The 17,479-nt window shown below is 43.1% G+C and overlaps 1 protein-coding gene across 2 annotated transcripts in view; it reads right to left on the reverse strand.

Moving 5' to 3' along the window:
• ace2 (angiotensin I converting enzyme 2) overlaps positions 1 to 17,479 on the reverse strand; it is a 209,307-nt gene that overhangs the window by 180,569 nt on the left and 11,259 nt on the right. The window contains exon 1 of one of the 2 annotated variants that reach the window (XM_059967698.1): positions 11,042 to 11,144. The exons of the other annotated variant lie outside the window; for it this stretch is intronic. The gene's annotated coding sequence lies outside the window, so the exon portion shown is untranslated. Of the gene's footprint in view, positions 1 to 11,041; positions 11,145 to 17,479 lie in introns of those variants that run through there. 2 annotated transcript variants of the gene reach the window in all.

Genomic DNA, 17,479 nt, shown 5'->3' on the forward strand with positions numbered 1-17,479 from the left:
CAAATACCTTCCCTCAGGAGCAGTAAGCGTGAGAGAGAGGGAGAGAGCAAGACTGTCATATGAAAACACCTTCCCTCAGGAGTAGTGATCGAGGAAGAGAGAGAGAGACCATCAATGCAGACACCTTCCCTCAGGAGCAGTGAGTGAGAGGCTGGAAGACAGCACCTAACACGCACTCGCCTCGGTGTTTCAGTCGAGGAATATTAATTGGCAAGAAATTGATTCGATCAGGGGTTCACCTCTAAGCTTCTTGGTCCCAACCCCTCTGGCGTCCCAGAATCTTCTCTGAGACAGCAAAGCCCAGATAACTCAACACCATTAAATTCCAGATCATAGACTCCAACAGGGCCAGAACCACATTGAAAAGAAAAAGAAGATGAAAAAGTCTGGAGACTGTCCCCCGTGGTAACGTCATTCGCTGGCTATGAGCAAAAGGATTGTAAGGGACAAAACTGGTCCTCTGGAAAATCAGAGTGGTCATCTATGCATGGAGCCAAAAGAGGTGAGAGAGATCTTAAATGGAATTTTTGCATCTGTATCGACTCTGGAGATGGACACAGAGTTGATGTGAAGAAAAACATCAGCGAAGCCAAGGATTCTATGCAGATTACAGAAAAGGAGGTGTTTGCAGACTTGAGGCAAATTAGGGTGGATAAATCCAAAAAGCTTGACAAGGGTGTTCCCTCAGGCCTTGTGGGAGGCAAGTGCTCCAGCAGAGATATTTAAATCATCCTTAGTGACAGGTGAGGTACAAGAGGTTTGGAAGATAGCCAATATTGTTAGACTGTTCAAGAAAGGCTCTAAAAATAAACCAGGAAATTTAACCTGGTGGGCCTGACATCAGTAGTGGGAAAGTTATTGTAAAATATTCCAAGGGAATGGATATGTGAATATTTGGATAGACATGGACTGCTTAAGGATAGTCAGCATGGCTTTGTGCGTGATAAGCTGTGTCTAACCAAACATAGCATTTTGAGAAAGTTACCAGAAAAGCCGATGAAAGCAAGGTACTGCATGTTGTCTAAGTAGACTTCAGCAAGGCACTTGACAAGGTCCCACATGCGAGGCTGGTCAAGAAGGCTTAGATGATTGGTATTCAAAATAACATAATAAATTTGATTAGACATTGACTTTGTGGGAGAAGTCAGAGAGTGGTAGTAGATGGTTGTCTCTCTGACTGGAGGCCTGTGACTAGTGGAGTGCTGCAGGAATCAGTGCTGAGTCTGTTGTTGTTTATCATCTATATCAGTGATCTGGATGATAATATGGTTAACTGGATCAGCAAATTTGTGGATAACAACAAAATTGGAAGTGTAGTAGACAGTGAGGAAGACTATCAGAGCTTGCAGTGGGATCTGGACCAGCTGGAAAAATGGTCTGAAAAATGGCAGATGGAACATAATGTAGACAAGTGCGAGGTGTTGCGCTTTGGTAGGACAAACCGGGTTAGATCTTACACAGTGAACGGAAACGCATTGTGGAATGCAATAGGACAAAGGGATCTGGGTATACAGGTCTCTAATTTATTGAAAGTGGCATCACAGTTATATAGGGTCAATAAGAAACCTTTTAACATATTGGCTTTCATAATCATATTGTATTTTATTGTATCATATCGGAAACGATAGGGTCTTTTAAGAGACTTTTGGATAAGTACATGGAGCTTAGAAGAATAGAGGGCTATGGGTAACCCTAGTAATTTCTAAGGTAGGGACAACTTTGTGGGCTGAAGGTGCTGTAGGTTTTCTATGTTTCCATGTTTCTAAATCAAAGAATTGAGTCCAGGTTATGGGATGCTATAGTGAAGTTATATAAAGCATTGGTAAGGCCTAATTTAGAGTATTATGCGTATTATTTATGTGTAGAAATCTATGGTGATGTTGCCAGGACTGGGGGACATGAGTTATAAGGGAAGATTGAATAGGTTCAGACTTTATTGCTTAGAACATAGAAGACTGAGAGGAGATTTGATAGAGATATACAAAATTATGATGTGCATAGATAGGGTAAATGCAAGCAGTCCTTACCACTGAGGCTGAGTGGGACTACAACTAGAGGTCATAGAAACATAGAAATGTGTAAAAATGTGTCATGAGTTAAAAGTGAATGGTGAAGCATTTAACAGGAATATGAGGGAAAATTTCTTCACTCAGAGGGCCAAGAGAGTGTTGAGTGAGCAGCCAGCATGTGTGATGCATGTGAGTTTGATTATAACATTTAAGAATAGTATTACAAACTACCTGGATGGCATGGGTGTGGAGGGCTATGGGGCAGGTTGATGGGTGTAGGCAGTTTAAATGGTTTCAGCATGGAGTAGATGAGCCGAAGGGCCTGTTTTGATGCTGTACTTTTGTGTCATAAGCAGGTAGGCAAAGTGCCTGGTGTGGCTCTGTTGGTAAAAAATGAATTCAAATCCTTAGAAATAGGTTTGAAAGATGTAGAGTCAATATTTGCAAACTTACTACATTCACATTCAGATTGTTGATGTATAAAACTGATATCATTCCCTCTGGTAGAACATAGGGTTTCAATCGCAAAAGCAACACTTCGCAACATCCTCTGCCTCCAATTACCAAGCCAATTTTTCAAAATTGCCCTCGCTCACTATCGGACTAGTTTCCTCTATCAAAGTCCATACAGACACACTTGGTTCCCTCTTTCATAGGTTTAATCAAATAATTGATACAAAGAGCAACCCTTAAAAAAGTTGTGCTGACTACTGTGTCCCTAGCTAATCCCTGCCTCCCCAAGTACAAACTAATTCTGTTCCTCAGAACTCTTCCAATAAGTTATTGCCATGTTGCAATTTTTATTTTCAGTTCTGGCAAAGGGAGACTTACTATTTCGTAATGTTCATTATATGGATTTTTATGACATTATAAGGTGCTGTAAAGATTTGATTTTGCTGAGGGTAGCTCAACGTTTTGCTGACTGCAGCTTCTCTCCTGTCTGTGGATCGGACAGAGGTCGTTCGCTTTTTAATCTACTTCCTAGCTACCAGGGCAAAGGCGACAGGGCCAAAAAGAATGAATGCAGGAAGGATTTATAAAGGGTTTATGATCCAATCACTGAAATCCAAACATTAATTCCATGTCTTTGCTAACGTACTTATGACATAGAGGTATGTTTCTGTCATCCAGTCCTCGGAGAAATTCTGTCAGTCTCACTCTCCCTATTTCCTTTGAGACCATTCTCTCTAACACAAGCCTATGAACAGCACACCTGCACCTGCACCCCTCCCCCAAGTGTGAACACCTACACTTGACTAATCAACCTTCTGATCAGCACATCTTTAGAATGTGGAAGGGAAACAGAGTACCTTGGAGAAATCCACAAGGTCCAGGAGAACATGCAAGCTCCACACAGACGGTACCAGGGGATAGGATAAACCCAGGTCTCTGGAGCAGTGAGCCAGCAGCAGTGACTAACGGGTCACCATGCTGCCTTGAAGATCTGCAAGAGGTTGGGCTGGCTAGGACTAAGTTCATTGGAGTGCTGGAGACTGAGGGGTGCCCTTTCGAAGGGGGCTATAGACCGGGTGAATGCACATGGTATTTTTCCCAGAGTCGGAACTACAAGCATTGCTTTAAGTTGAGAAGGTGGAGTGTCAATTGGAACCTGAGGGATGGTCTTTAAAGAGCATAAGGCAGAGGAGCAGAATTAGGCCATTCATCTCAGCAGGCCACTTCTCCATTCCATCATGGCTGATTCATTATCCCTCACAAACCCAATGACTTGGCCTCCACAACCTTTTATCGCAACAAATTCCACACTACCTCTCATTAAAGAAATTCTTCCTCATCTCTGTTCTAAATGGACATCCCTCTATTCTGAGGCTGTGCAATATGGTCCTAGGCTCCCTAGTATAGGAAACATCCTTTCTACATCCACTCTATCCAGGCCTTGCAATATTCAATAGGGTTCAATGATATTCCTCCCCACCTCCAATCTTTTCATCTCCAGTGAGTACAGGCCCAGAGCCATCAAACAATCCTCATATGATAAGCCTTTTATTCCCAGAATCATTTTCATGAACCTTCTCTGCACCCTGTCCAATACCAGCATATCCTTTATTAGATAAGGGGCCTAAAACTGCTCATAGTTCTCCAAAAGCAGTCTGACAAATGCCTTATAAAGCCTCGGCATTACATCCTTGCTTTCATATTCTAGTCTTCTTGAAATGAATGCTATCATTGCATTTGTCTTCATTACCACTGACTCAACCTGCAAGTTAACTTTTAGAGAATCCTGCATGAGGACTCTGAAGTCCCTTTTGCACGACTGATTTTATTGCCAGAGACAGTGGTATATTCAAAGTGGAGGTTTGGTTCTTGTAGGTTCTTGATCAGTCAAAGGTTATGGGTAGAAGGCAGGAGATTGGGGTTAAGGGGGATAATAAATCATCCATGATAAAATGGCAAAGTAAGCTTGATGGGTTGAATGGTGTAACTCTGCTCCTTTGTCTTATGGTCTTATTTATTCCCTCTTCAAAAGTGCCTGCCCATACATATTCCATCCACCACTTCATTGCCCATTCTCTAATCTCTCCAAGTTCTTCTGAAGTCTCCCTGCTTGTTCAACACTACCAAGTGGTGCTGGTGACATTGTGCAGGCAGCTAACTAAACTACTAACTATCCTTCTATAAATACCTTCTCTATCTGTACTACCATCACTAAACTACTAACTATTCTACTAAAGATACCTTCTCTGGACTACCATCACTGCAATCTACAGCCTATGATTTCCCTTTGGGAATTGTGCTTTGAACCTGGCTTGTTTTGCTGTTTGCTCAAGGGTTCAGAGAACTGGAGTCATGAGTAGGCAGATATGGTCACAGTGGCCATTGCTGGAGTAGACCTGAGGCTGGACTGAAATTATGCCTAGGCCTGGGAGTGAAAACAACTGAAGTTTAGCCTATTTAAGTGCCAAATCAGATTTTAAAATGAAAGCAGTGAGGCCATGGGCAAAGGATGAACCAGTGTTCGGCTCTCTACTCCAATAGGCTTTACACATTGATCTAACTCTGTGGCTGTGACCTGCAGCTATCAGACTCCTGGACCGGCTGCAGCAGTGAACAGGCTCTGTGGCTGCGGACTCACTTTCAGGCTCTGCGATTCATGTTCTGTGATATTTGTATACTTTTATATCATTTGGACACTTTGATCTCTTTATTGCATATTGGTTGTTTGATGGTTTTTGTGGTGTGAGCTTTTTCACATATACTATTGTGTTTTATTCTTTGTTTTTCAGTTGCCTGCAAGAAGACGAATCTCAAGGTTGTATATGGTTTATATACTTTGATGATAAATGTACTTTGCACTTTGACCCTGCCCCTCTATTTTTGTATCATCTGAAAACTTGGCCATAAAGCCATCAATTCTGTCATCCAAATCATTGACATATTAACGAGAAAAGAATCAGTCCCAACACTGACCCTCCTGGAACAGCACTAGTCATCAGCAGCCACCCAGAAAAGGACTCCTTTATTCCCACTCATTGCCTCCTGCCAATCAGCCAATCAAAGTTCAAAATTCAAAGTAAATTTATTATCGCAGTAGATATATGTTACCATGTTGTAGCCTGAAATTTGGTTTCTTTGGGGCATTCATAGTTGATAGAAAGAAACACAAAAGAATTAATGAAAAACTGCACAAGATAGAGAGACCAGCGTTCAAAGATAACAGACTGTGCAAATACAAAAAGAAAAGAATTAGTAATAATCATCATTATTAATATAATGGCAGTTACATTGGAATTTAAAATTCTTCTATCCATGACAGTGTCTTTCCTATCAGACCATTCCTCTTAGCTCCTAAGCAGCCTAATGTGAGGCACCCTGTCAAAGGCCTGTAGGGTGGTTTATGTTCCAATTACCAGCTCACACTAATTCTAGAAAAGAGCTCTGCAGCTTCACAATTCAGTGTGACAAGACATATTTTTGTCTTTGTTTATGACTCTAACATTTAACCTTGTATTACCGTCACCTTGCTCTCGTTAATCATTCATTGTTTTTTTTTCCATTAAATGTCCCTGTAGTCTATGATCTTTTGATATGCTTCCTGATACAAGTCAGCTACTATCTCCTAGTTAATAAGTGACAAGAAAGGGTGTTGCTGGTATCTATCATCTGAATGCCATCAACTGGTATCCCCACCATAAAACATTGATTGATAGGTCAGTGCAGCACAGATATAGATCCAACAAGTCCATGCCAACCATGATGTCCACTCATCCAGTCCCATTTGCCCACATTCAGCCTATAAGCTCTGCCTCTACAAGTCTTTCATTACCCTATTGTACCACTTCCTATGTCGGTTTGTTACATAGATTCACACCCTCTGTGTGAAACGTCAGATTCCTTTTAAATCTTTCCCATTGTACCCCAGACCTATTCTTTCTAGTTTTGGGCACCCCACCCCAAGGCAAAGATTGCTACCATCCACCTTATCTATGGCCCTCATGGTTTTACAAATCTTTAAAATATCACCTTTCTTTCGCCAATGCTCTAAGAAATGAAGACCTAGCCTGCTCACCCTCTCCCTATAACTCACACCCACTGTGCTGGCAACATCCTTTAAATCTTTCTTTGCACTCTTCCTCATTTAACCATGCAGGGTGGCAAAAGCTGCAAACCCTCCAAGTGTGGCTTCGCCATCTGTCGATGTCAGTTTGACAGGGTATAGCACTCTGACATCTGAATCAGAAAGTCACGAGATACATCAGCAAGACACTTTGCATTGCCACAAGGGCATTCTATAGGAGTGATGAGATATTCGAATTGGAATTATTGTCATATCTGTCAAGAAGCAATGAAAAACTTCATTTTGTATGCCATTAAAACAGATAATTTCAAATGTAAGTGTCATGGTCCGGTCCGAGAAGTCCATGTTCTGGTTCACAGTCTGTTCCATGGACTCCAGACTCCAGGTCTTCTGGCTGTCCCTTGTTTCAGTTGGGCTTAATCATAGGCACCTGATGATCATCTTGGGGCTGGAAATATAAGTGGCCCTGGGTTCAAGTGTAGGTTCTGGTTTGTCTTGTCAGTATCATGTCCTTGCCTCTGTGGGGTAAGTCAGGCTGTCTTTGCTGTAACCCTGCGGTTGGATTTGTCCCCTCCTGTCCTTGCCTCCTTTGGGTAAGCCAGGCTGTCTTTGCTGTTACCCTGAGGCTGGACTGTTCCCTTCCCTTCTCTTCCCTTCCCCTTCTTTTTGTAGCCCTTGGCTAGAGCCTCGCTGGTTACCTTTCGCCCTCTGCATTCCTGTTTCCCAAGACCAAGACTCTGTGTTTGTCCTTGCCTATTCTTGCTGTCAAGTTCTACTGCTGGAGCAAGACTGGATCCTTGCTGTGTTTAGATAAGGAACTGTCTTTCGTTGTTTGGAACTGTTACTTTGTGTCCTCACCTTTGCTAGGTAGGTCTGGCTGTTTGCTGCTACCTTGAGTTGAGTTGAGTCTAGTCATGTTCAGCTTTCTGTGTATGAGTCCTGGCCCTACATCCTGTTCCGCATTCTTGCCTCCCAAGACCAAGGCTCTATGTTCCAGTCTCCCAAGTCCGAGTCTGAGCTTCATGTCCTCATCCAGCCCAGGAGCCCCACATCCTGCCTCCATGTCCAGTACTGTTGCCTTGCCACATCTTGTCCTCCCTTAGATCCGGAGTCCAAGCCGGATTCAAGACCCAGGTTCCCGGATCATGTCCAGTCTCTGGCTCAGAGTCCTTGTCCAGGTTCCAAGTCCCTAGTTCCTCGTCCAGGTCCCACTTTCCTAGACTAGCCCTAGCCCAGGCCCTGTATCCTAGTCTCATCCAGGGCCTGTGTCTTGTCCAGCATCGTTTCTTCCCCACTTCCCTTGCTTTCTTGACACACCTATTCCTGTCCCTGGTACTTCAGTGTTTGTGTCTTGCATTTGGGTCCGTTCCCAACGCCCACCTTATGACAGAAAGTACATGAAGGTAATACAAAAGAGAAACAGAATGAGTGTTACAGCCACAGAGAAAGTGCTGTGCAGGTTGACAATTGAATTTCAAGTGCTGTGACAAGGTAGATTGAGAGATCATGAGTTCATTTTATCTTCCAAAAAGTCCATTCAAGAGACTTATAAGAGCAGGATAGAAGATATCCTTTCAGCTTGGTGGTTGGTGTTTTCAAGCCTGAAAGAAGCAGGAAGAGAGAATGACTGGAGAAGGAGGGGTGTTTCTGTTGCCTGCTTTCCAGAGGCAGGAAGAATAGACAGTAATACATGTCTTATGAGAAAAGCTTGCTCAAAAGCTAGGGCTTTTCTCTTTGACATAACAGAGGATAAGAAGTGACTGGACAGAGCTATACAGAGGACAGCTAGCACCTTTTCTCAGTACAGTAATAATCAATACCAGAGGTTATCAGTTTAAGGTGAGTGGAAGAAAGTTTAGGGGAGTTAAGCTTTTTTTACACAGAGTGGTGGGTGCCTGAAACATACTGTCAGGGATGGTGGCAGACGTTGATACAAAAGAGACATTTTAAAGGACTCTTAGATATGCACATGGATTTAAAAAAGAGTTATGGGTTGTGTCGGAAGGAAGGGTTAGATTGCTGGCAGAGCAGGCTTCTATTGGTTGGCACTGTTGTGTAGTTCTATGCTCTCGGTTCAATGGAGGTGAGGGCAGAAGATTCATAAACTTGAGAACACATGCCACCAGGCTTAAGGATAGGTTCTATTCTACTGTTATAAAACTCTTGGATGGTCTTCTCCAAGATTCAGGACTATTTAATGTTATTTCCAGTACACAAGTGTAAAAGCGACTAAATAATTGTTACTCTGGATCCAATGCAGCACAAAAAACACAATAAGATTAAGAACGCAATAATAAAAATACATGATAAGTATAAATACACGAGATAGATTATATGCATAGATTGATTATATGTCCATAAAGTGAGGCTGGGCACAGGAGTGTCTGTACTGAAGGTGACTTTGACAGGAAATGATAGAGTACTGGGGGTTGGGCATGTAAAGAGCTGTTAAAAGGTGGAGGTGTTGATCATTCTTGTAGATTGATGAAAGTTACAGGTTTTGAATCTGGTGGTCCTGACATGGATGTTATGTAGCCTCCACCCTGATGGGAGTGAGACAAACAGTCCATGAGCTGGGTGTGTGGAATCCTTCATGATGTTCTGGTACCTTTCTGTGTATATATATCCTTGATGGTGGGTAGACTGGTGCTGGAGACATATTGGGCAGGTTTGACTGCCTGTTGTAGAGCATTCCTGTCCATCAGTTCGGTTTCCATACTAAGTGGTGATGCAGCTTGGCAGAACAGTGCATCTGTAGAATGGCCTGAGTATGGACGTGTGAAGTCCAGCCCTCTTCAGCCTCCTTGGAAAGTTGAAAGTCTTTATTGACAGTACAGGGTGTGTTCTGGGACCATAATATGTTCTATGTACATTCCCAGGAGTTTGAAACTGCTTGCAGTTTCCACTGCTATGCCACCGATCGAAAGGAGGGTGTGAGTGGTGGGAGTTTTCCTAAAGACGATAGCCATCTCCTTTGCCTTGTTGACATTAAGGAAGAGGTTATTTGCCTGGCACCAAGCCTTGAGTTCTTCCACCTCTGCTCTGTAGGTTGCCTCGTGATGAACCCCACCACAGTCGAGTCATCTGCAAACTTGTCAATGTGATTGCTCAGGAGTTTGGTTGTGCAGTTGTGTGTGAGCAGAGTGTACAGCAATGGGCTCGGTGCACAGCCTTGGGTGGCACTGGTGTTGAGGATGATGGGGACGGAGAAGGGGTTGTGTATCCTGACTATCTGAGGTCTGGTGGTTAGGATGTGCATCACCCAGTTGCACAGTAGTCTGTTTTGACCAAAGAATTCATCAAGGTCTGTGGAACAATAGTGTTGAATGTGGAAATGAAATCCAGAAGTAACATTCTGATGTAAGAGTTCTTGTTTTCTAGGTGTGTCAGGACTAGATGTATAACTGGTGCTATGACATCTGTTGCAGAGTGGTTCTGTCGGTAAGTATATTGTGGCTGGAATGAAGTTTTTACCAGCCATTCAAAGCACTTGATTATTGACATCAATGCCAGCAGCCAGTAGTCATTTAGTTCTGAAGGTAAAAAAGTTCTTTGGTAAAAGAATGATGGCAGCTATACAATAAGGAACTCCTAATCTCTCAGTCAACCTCAACAAGGATCTTGAAGCTCACTGGCTATTTACACAGCACTTTCTCTGTAACAGTAATACCATATTCTGCATTCTATTTTTGCTTTTTCCTTTGTACTACCTTCATGCTTTAGATTTGGAAGAAGAGTTCTGGCTGAGATATATTAGGCAGAAAGCAAACTACCAACTTTGTCCAGCTTTTACCTGACCAGAATATACAGAATGTAGCAGAAGGGTGGGCTCATCTGTACTGTGAGCACACAGAAGCTCAAGTTTGTCTGGCCTTCTCTGGGAGTTTGACCACCTCCACACAAGCCTCAGTGCTGTTTGTGCTTGATAGATTGACATTGCAGAAGGTGACAGTTGCAGTTTCCAGTGAACATGAAGCTTTCTCTTACTGAGGAGGCAGATTGCTCTCCTCCTGGACCAGAGAGTGCCCCAGCCTCAGAATCACCACGGTAGAAGGGATCCTTCATTATGCTGGCTGCTTTCCTAAGATAGTATAAAGTACAGACAAAAGAGGGGAGGCTGGTTTCTGTCATGGAATGCTGTGTTCACAGCTCTCTGCAATCTCTTGCAGCCTGTTCCGAACAATAAATTGCAGAGTTACCAACACTTTGCTGTTGCGGGCCCGACTGAAATGCACAATAGGTCCTTTGTTTTGGTCTTTTACGAAAAAGATCCTGCCAAAGTTCAGTAAAAGTGACGTGTGGGTGGAAGTTGATAGGGAAATGGTACTAGAAAGGGTGGTTATGTTGAAAAGTTTCACCAGTACTGGATGAGATGGGTGCCAGATTAGGAAAGGAGAGGGTGGCTGATACCATAAGGCATACAATAACATTTCAAGCCAACCTAGATTTCGGCAGGAGCTAAGATAAGTGAAAGGACAATCCAGACAACTGAACGTACCTGTTCTTGGGGAAACTCTGCAAAGTAACATTCAAGGAGCGACTTGGTGAAGTTTGTGAATAGAAGAGCCACATGGATTTGCCAGAGGTGAATTCAGTTTGGCTAACCTGTTTAATGTGCTAATAGATAACAGAAAGTTAATGAGGTAACACTGCTACCCATTAACCTCCAACCTGTGGACTTACAGCTGGTTAACAAAATGAAAGGGTCAGTGCATCTTAAGTAACATATTGCCTTAGCAACAGCATGCTCATTCTCCAGTCTCATTTATTGTGGAATTATCCTTTTCTGACCATATGAAAGGAAGGTTATTGCCAAAGCAGCTTTAAGTGATTGGACATAGGATACTTCCTTGAGGAGCACCTGTGGAGGGACTGGGATGGTTGACCTAAGAAGTCATGACCAATCCTCCTTTCTGTAAAGAACAGCATCAAACACTGGAATGCTGCTGTTGGTTTCAGTTTTGCCAGTAGCCTGATTACTGCTGTAGCATAATGTAATCAGTGGAAACACACCGGTGAATTTGGAGAAGGAAGTCTGAGAATTGGAGCCATTTTGATTTTTTCTTCTCATCGAGGTTAAGAGAGGCGGGACTCTGCAGGCGTGTGATGTTGGGCAGTGTAGGGCGGAAGATTGAAAAGGAACACAGCCTTGTACAGTGGGCAACATCGTTTTCAGGTAGCTGGGAGCAGAGTGAAGGCTTGAGGGCTTTGGCTCAATGGACTTAGGCGGAAATGAACGAGGCAAGGTAGGTTTAGTTTTCAATTTTTCCTGTTATTTGAAGAAAGGGGTATTATGAGTGTGAGGGCAGTTTGTTGTTCTCAGTGTCAGATGTGGGAGGTCCTGAAGTCTCCTAGCCTTCCGGATGTCCATATCTGCACCAGGTGCACTGAGTTGCAGCTCCTAAGGGACCATGTTAGGGAACTGGAGCTGCAGCTCAATGGCCTTCGTCTGGTCAGGGACAGTGAGGAGTTGATAGAGAGGAGTTACAGGCAGGTGGTCACACCAGGGCCACGGAAGGCAGACAAGTGGGTCACGGTTAGGAGATGGAAGGGGAAAAGTCAGGTACTACAGTGGCTGTACCCCTTGACAATAAGTACTCCTGTTTGAGTACTGTTGGGGTGGGGGGGGGACAGCCTACCTGGGGGAATCAACAGCGGCCATGCCTCTGGCACGGAGTCCGGCCCTGTAGCTCAGAATGGTAGGAAGAGGAAGGCAGTAGTAATAGGGGACTCGATAGTTAGGAGGTCAGATAGGCAATTCTGTGGAAGCAATTAGGAGACCCGGATGGTAGTTTGCCTCCCTGGTGCCAGGGTCCGGGATGTTTCTGATCACATCCAAGATATCCTGAAGTGGGAGGGTGAGGAGCCAGAGGGCATGGTACATATAGGTACCAATGACATAGGTAGGAAAAGGGAAGAGGTCCTGAAAGGAGAATATAGGGAGTTAGGAAGGCAGTTGAGAAGAAGGACAGCAAAGGTAGTAATCTCGGGATTACTGCCTGTGCCACGCAACAGTGAAAATAGGAATGGAATGAGATGGAGGATAAATGCATAGCTAAGGGATTGGAGCAGGGGGCAGGGATTCAAGTTTCTGGATCACTGGGACCTGTTTTGGGACAGGTGTGACCTGTACAAAACAGGAAGGTTGCACTTGAATCCTAGGGGGACAAATATCCTGGTGGGGAGATTTGCGAAGGCTACTGGGGAGACTTTAAACTAGAATGGTTGGGGGTGGGAATCAAATTAAAGAGACTAGGAGAGAGGAGGTTAGTTCACAAATAGAGAAAGCTAGTAGACAGTATGTGAGAGAGGATAGGCAGGTGACAGAGAAGGGAAGTGCTCAGACCGAAGACGTAGGGAAGAATGAAGAAAAAGATAATAAAGTTGTTTGCACTGTTAGGGATAAACAGTAAGAGGTGGAGAGTTTCTTAAATGCATTTATTTTAATGCTAGGAGCATTGTAAGAAAGGTGGACGAGCTTACAGCATGGATTGCTACCTGGAAATATGTTGTAGCTATCAGTGAAACATGGTTGCAGAAGGGCTGTGATTGGCAACTAATTATTCTTGGATTTCGTTGCTTCAGGTGTGATAGAATCAGAGGAGCAAGAGGGGGAGGTGTTGCATTGCTTGTCAGAGAAAATATTGGAGCGGTATTTTGGCAGGATTGATTAGAGGGAGGCTAGGGAGGCTCTTATGGTGGAATTGAAGAATGCGAAAGGTGTAGTAACACTTATAGGGGTGTATTATAGACCACCTAATGGGGAGCGAGAATTGGAGGAGCAAATTTGTAAGGAGATAGCAGATATTTGTAGTAAGCACAGGGTTGTGATTGTGGGAGATTTTAATTTTCCACACATAGACTGGGAAGCCCATTTCTGTAAAAGGGCTGGATGGTTTAGAGTTTGTAAAATGTGTGCAGGATAGTTTTTTTGCAGCAATACATAGTGGTACCAACTAGAGAAGGGGCAGTGTTGGATCTCCTGTTAGGGAATGAGATAGGTCAAGTGATGGAGGTATGTGTTGTGGAGCACTTCGGGTCCAGTGATCACAATACCATTAGTTTCAATATAATTATGGAGAAGCATAGAACTGGACCAAGGGTTGAGATTTTTCATTGGAGAAAGGCTAACTTTGAAAGATGTGAAAGGATTTAGCAGTGGACTGGGACAATTTGTTTTATGGGAAAGATGTAATACAGAAATGGGGGTCATTTAAAGGTGAAGTTTTGAGGGTACAGAATCTTTATGTTCCTGTTAGGTTAAAAGGAAAGGTTAAAAGTTTGAGAGAGCCATGGTTTTCAAGGGATATTGGAAACTTGGTTCAGAAAAAGAGAGATCTACAATAAATATAGGCAGCGTGGAGTAGATGAGGTGTTCGAGGAATATAAAGAATGTAAAAAGAATCTCAAGAAAGAAATTAGAAAAGCTAAGAGAAGATTAGGCTAAGAGAAGGTTGCTTTGGCAAGTAAGGTGAAAATAAATCCAAAGGGATTATTATACAGTTATATTAATAGCAAAAGGATAGTGAGGGATAAAATTTTTCCCTTAGAGAATCAGAGTGGACAGCTATGTGTGGAGCCGAAAGAGATGGGGGAGATTTTGAACAATTTCTTTTCTTCAGTATTCACTAAGATGGATATTGAATTGTGTAAGGTAAGAGAAACAAGTAGGGTAGTTATGGAAACTATGATGATTAAAGAAGAGCAAATACTGGCATTTTTAAAGAATATAAAAGTGGATAAATCTCCAGATCCTGACAGGATATTCCTAGGACCTTCAGGGAAGTTAGTGTAGAAATAGCAGGGGCTCTAACAGAAATATTTCAAATGTCATTAAAAATAGGGATGTTGCTGGAGGATTGGCATATTGCTCATGTGGTTCCATTGTTTAAAAAGGGTCCTAAGAGTAAACCTAGCAATTATAGGCCTGTCAGTTTGACGTCAGTGGTGGGTAAATTAATGGGAAGTATTCTTAGAGATGGTACATATAATTATCTGGATAGCCAGGGTCTGATTAGGAACAGTCAACATAGATTTGTGTGTGGAAGGTCATGTTTGACAAATCTTATTGAATTTTTTGAAGAAGTTACTGGGAAAATTGACGAGGGTAAAGCAGTGGATGTTGTCTACGTGGACTTCAGTAAGGCCTTTGACAAGGTTCCACACGGAAGGTTAGTTAGGAAGGTTCAGTCGTTAGGTATTAATATTGCAGTAGTAAAATGGATTCAACAGTGGCTGGATGGGAGATGCCAGAGAGTAGTGGTGGATAACTGTTTGTCAGGTTGGAGGCTGGTGACTAGTGGTGTGCCTCAGGGATCTGTACTGGGTCCAATGTTTGTCATATACATTAATGATCTGGATGATGGGGTGGTAAATTGGATTAGTAAATATGCAGATGATACTAAGATAGGTGGTTTAGTGGATAACAAAGTGTGTTTTCAAATCTTGCAGAGAGACTTAGACAAGTTAGAAGAGTGGGCTGAATGACGGCAGATGGAGTTTAATGTTGATATGTGTGAGATGCCACATTTTGGTAGGAATAATCCAAATAGGACATACATGGTAAATGATAGGGCATTGAAGAATGTAGTAGAACAGAATGATCTAGGAATCATGGTGCATAGTTCCCTGAAGATGGAATCGTATGTGGTGAAGAAAGCTTTTGGTATGCTGGCCTTTATAAATCAGAGCATTGAGTATAGGACTTGGGATGTAATGTTAAAATTGTACAAGGTATCGGTGAAGCCAAATTTGGAGTATTGTGTACAGTTCTGGTCTCCGAATTATAGGAAAGATGTCAACAAAATAGAGTACAGAGGAGATTTACTAGAATGTTACCTGGGTTTCAGCACCTAAGTTACAGAGAAAGATTGAACAAGTTAGGTTTTTATTCTTTGGAGTGTAGAAGGTTGAGGGGGGACTTGATAGAGGTATTTAAAATTGAGGGGGATAGATAGAGTTGACGTGGATAGGCTTTTTCCATTGAGTGTAGGGGCATTCAAACAAGAGGACATGAGTTGAGAGTTAAGGGGCAAAAGTTTAGGGGTAACACGAGGGGGAACTTCTTTACTCAAAGAGGTAGCTGTGGGGAATGAGCTTCCAGTAGAAGTGGTAGAAGCAGGTTCAGTGTTGTAATTTAAAGCAAAATTGGATAGGTATATGGACAGGAAAGGAATGGAGAGTTATGTGCTGAGTGCAGTTTGGTGAGACTAAGTGAGAGTAAGTGCTCAGCACGGACTAGAAGGGCCGAGATGGCCTGTTTCCTTGCTGTAATTGTTATATGATTATACGTAACTCACACACACCGATGTTGAGTTGCAGTTCAGTTTAAAAGGCTCGTCTGACATGATGATGTGAAGTTCTCGTACTGTGCTTTTTGTGTTAGGTGTTTGGATTACAATTCATGAGTTGTTACAATTTTTCTTAAACTTAAAACCTCGCGGTTTTATTTGCGAAAACCTACTTTGGTTACTCTGATGCTTTAGGATGATTCTGGAGTTATTGAACATGTTGGCCAACAGAGTTGCTTTGAAACTGCTGGAGTTTTGGGAGCAAAATGCCGTTGCTTGGTTTACACAGGCTGAGGCCTGACCCACGCTGTGAGAAATCACTGCTGACAAATATTTCTATGTGGTAGCATCGCTCAGTAACTCTACAACTGCAAGAGTAGTGAGTCTATTAGAACGCCCTCCTGTACATGAGAATACCGACTGCTGAAAACTCACCTTTTACAGACTTTCGTACTATCGGAGTCTGAGCATGCCAAACAGCTGCTCTCCTTTCTGCTTTTGGTGATGCTAGGCCTCTGGAGCTAATGGACCACATTTTGTCTCTCATGGGAAATCACCAACGTTTTTTGATTTTTAAAGAACTCTTCATGCAGTAAATGCTTGATCCAGTTTGTGAAGCCCTCGCTAATGGACCATAGGGAGCTTGCTAAAATGGCTGACAGTCTGCACACACCCAGGCTGAGGTGCATAAATCCTTCTCTTTTCCTTGCCCCAATAAGCCCAGTCAGCAAGGCCCCCAATACAAAGATGCTCATGGCTGTGAAACAGACAACATCAGGCCTATGTTTTAACACACTCGCTTTGGCACAAAGCCTGGCAGCTTCAACAGTGCCAGTTCATCGGGACAACAGAGGTCTGTGAACACCATGGGCTCCAGCTGGCAGGAATGTCTACTGTTCATTACAGACACACTTTCAGGGCAATGCTTCCTGTGTGACACAGGTATTCAAGTGATTGTGCTGCCAGCATTGCCTATTGATGAGAAGGCAAAAAGTGATGAAACCTGGATGGAGGCCACCAAAGGCAGCAGGATCAAGACCTATGGGATGTGATGGGTTAAACTTTGCTTCAGTGGGCAATGTTACACGTGGGACTTTGTCCTGGCCAAAGTGGCTAGACCTCTACTTGGTGCAGATTTCCTGTATGCCCAAGGACTGTTAGTCAATCTTATGAACTGCCAAGGGGGTACAGTTTTAAGGTGCTTAGAAGTAGGTACAGACCAGATATCAAGTGTAAGTTTTTTTACACAGAGTGGTGAGTCCGTGGAATGGGCTGCCGGCAACAGTAGTGGAAGCAGATACAATAGGGTCTTTTAAGAGACTCCTGGATGGGTACATGAGCTTAGAAGAATAGAGAGCTATGGGTAATTTCTAAGTACATGTTGGGCACAGCTTTGTGGGTCAAAGGGCCTATATTGTGCTGTAGGTTTTCTACGTTCCTATGTTTGTGGATGTCAAGGACTTTGGGTTGTTATCCTGTTCTGCCAGTAAGTTTCCCACAAGAACTCTATCAGGCACATACACCACCACATGTGAATTTACTTGACTGCTAGATGAATTCCCAAATCTCACCCAGCCCACATTCTCCACTCCAGTCACAAAACATGGGGTCAAGCACCACATTTCCACAACTGGCCTGGCAGTACA

This window comes from Hypanus sabinus, chromosome 4 (genome assembly GCF_030144855.1).
Source record: "Hypanus sabinus isolate sHypSab1 chromosome 4, sHypSab1.hap1, whole genome shotgun sequence".
NCBI lineage: Eukaryota > Metazoa > Chordata > Chondrichthyes > Myliobatiformes > Dasyatidae > Hypanus > Hypanus sabinus.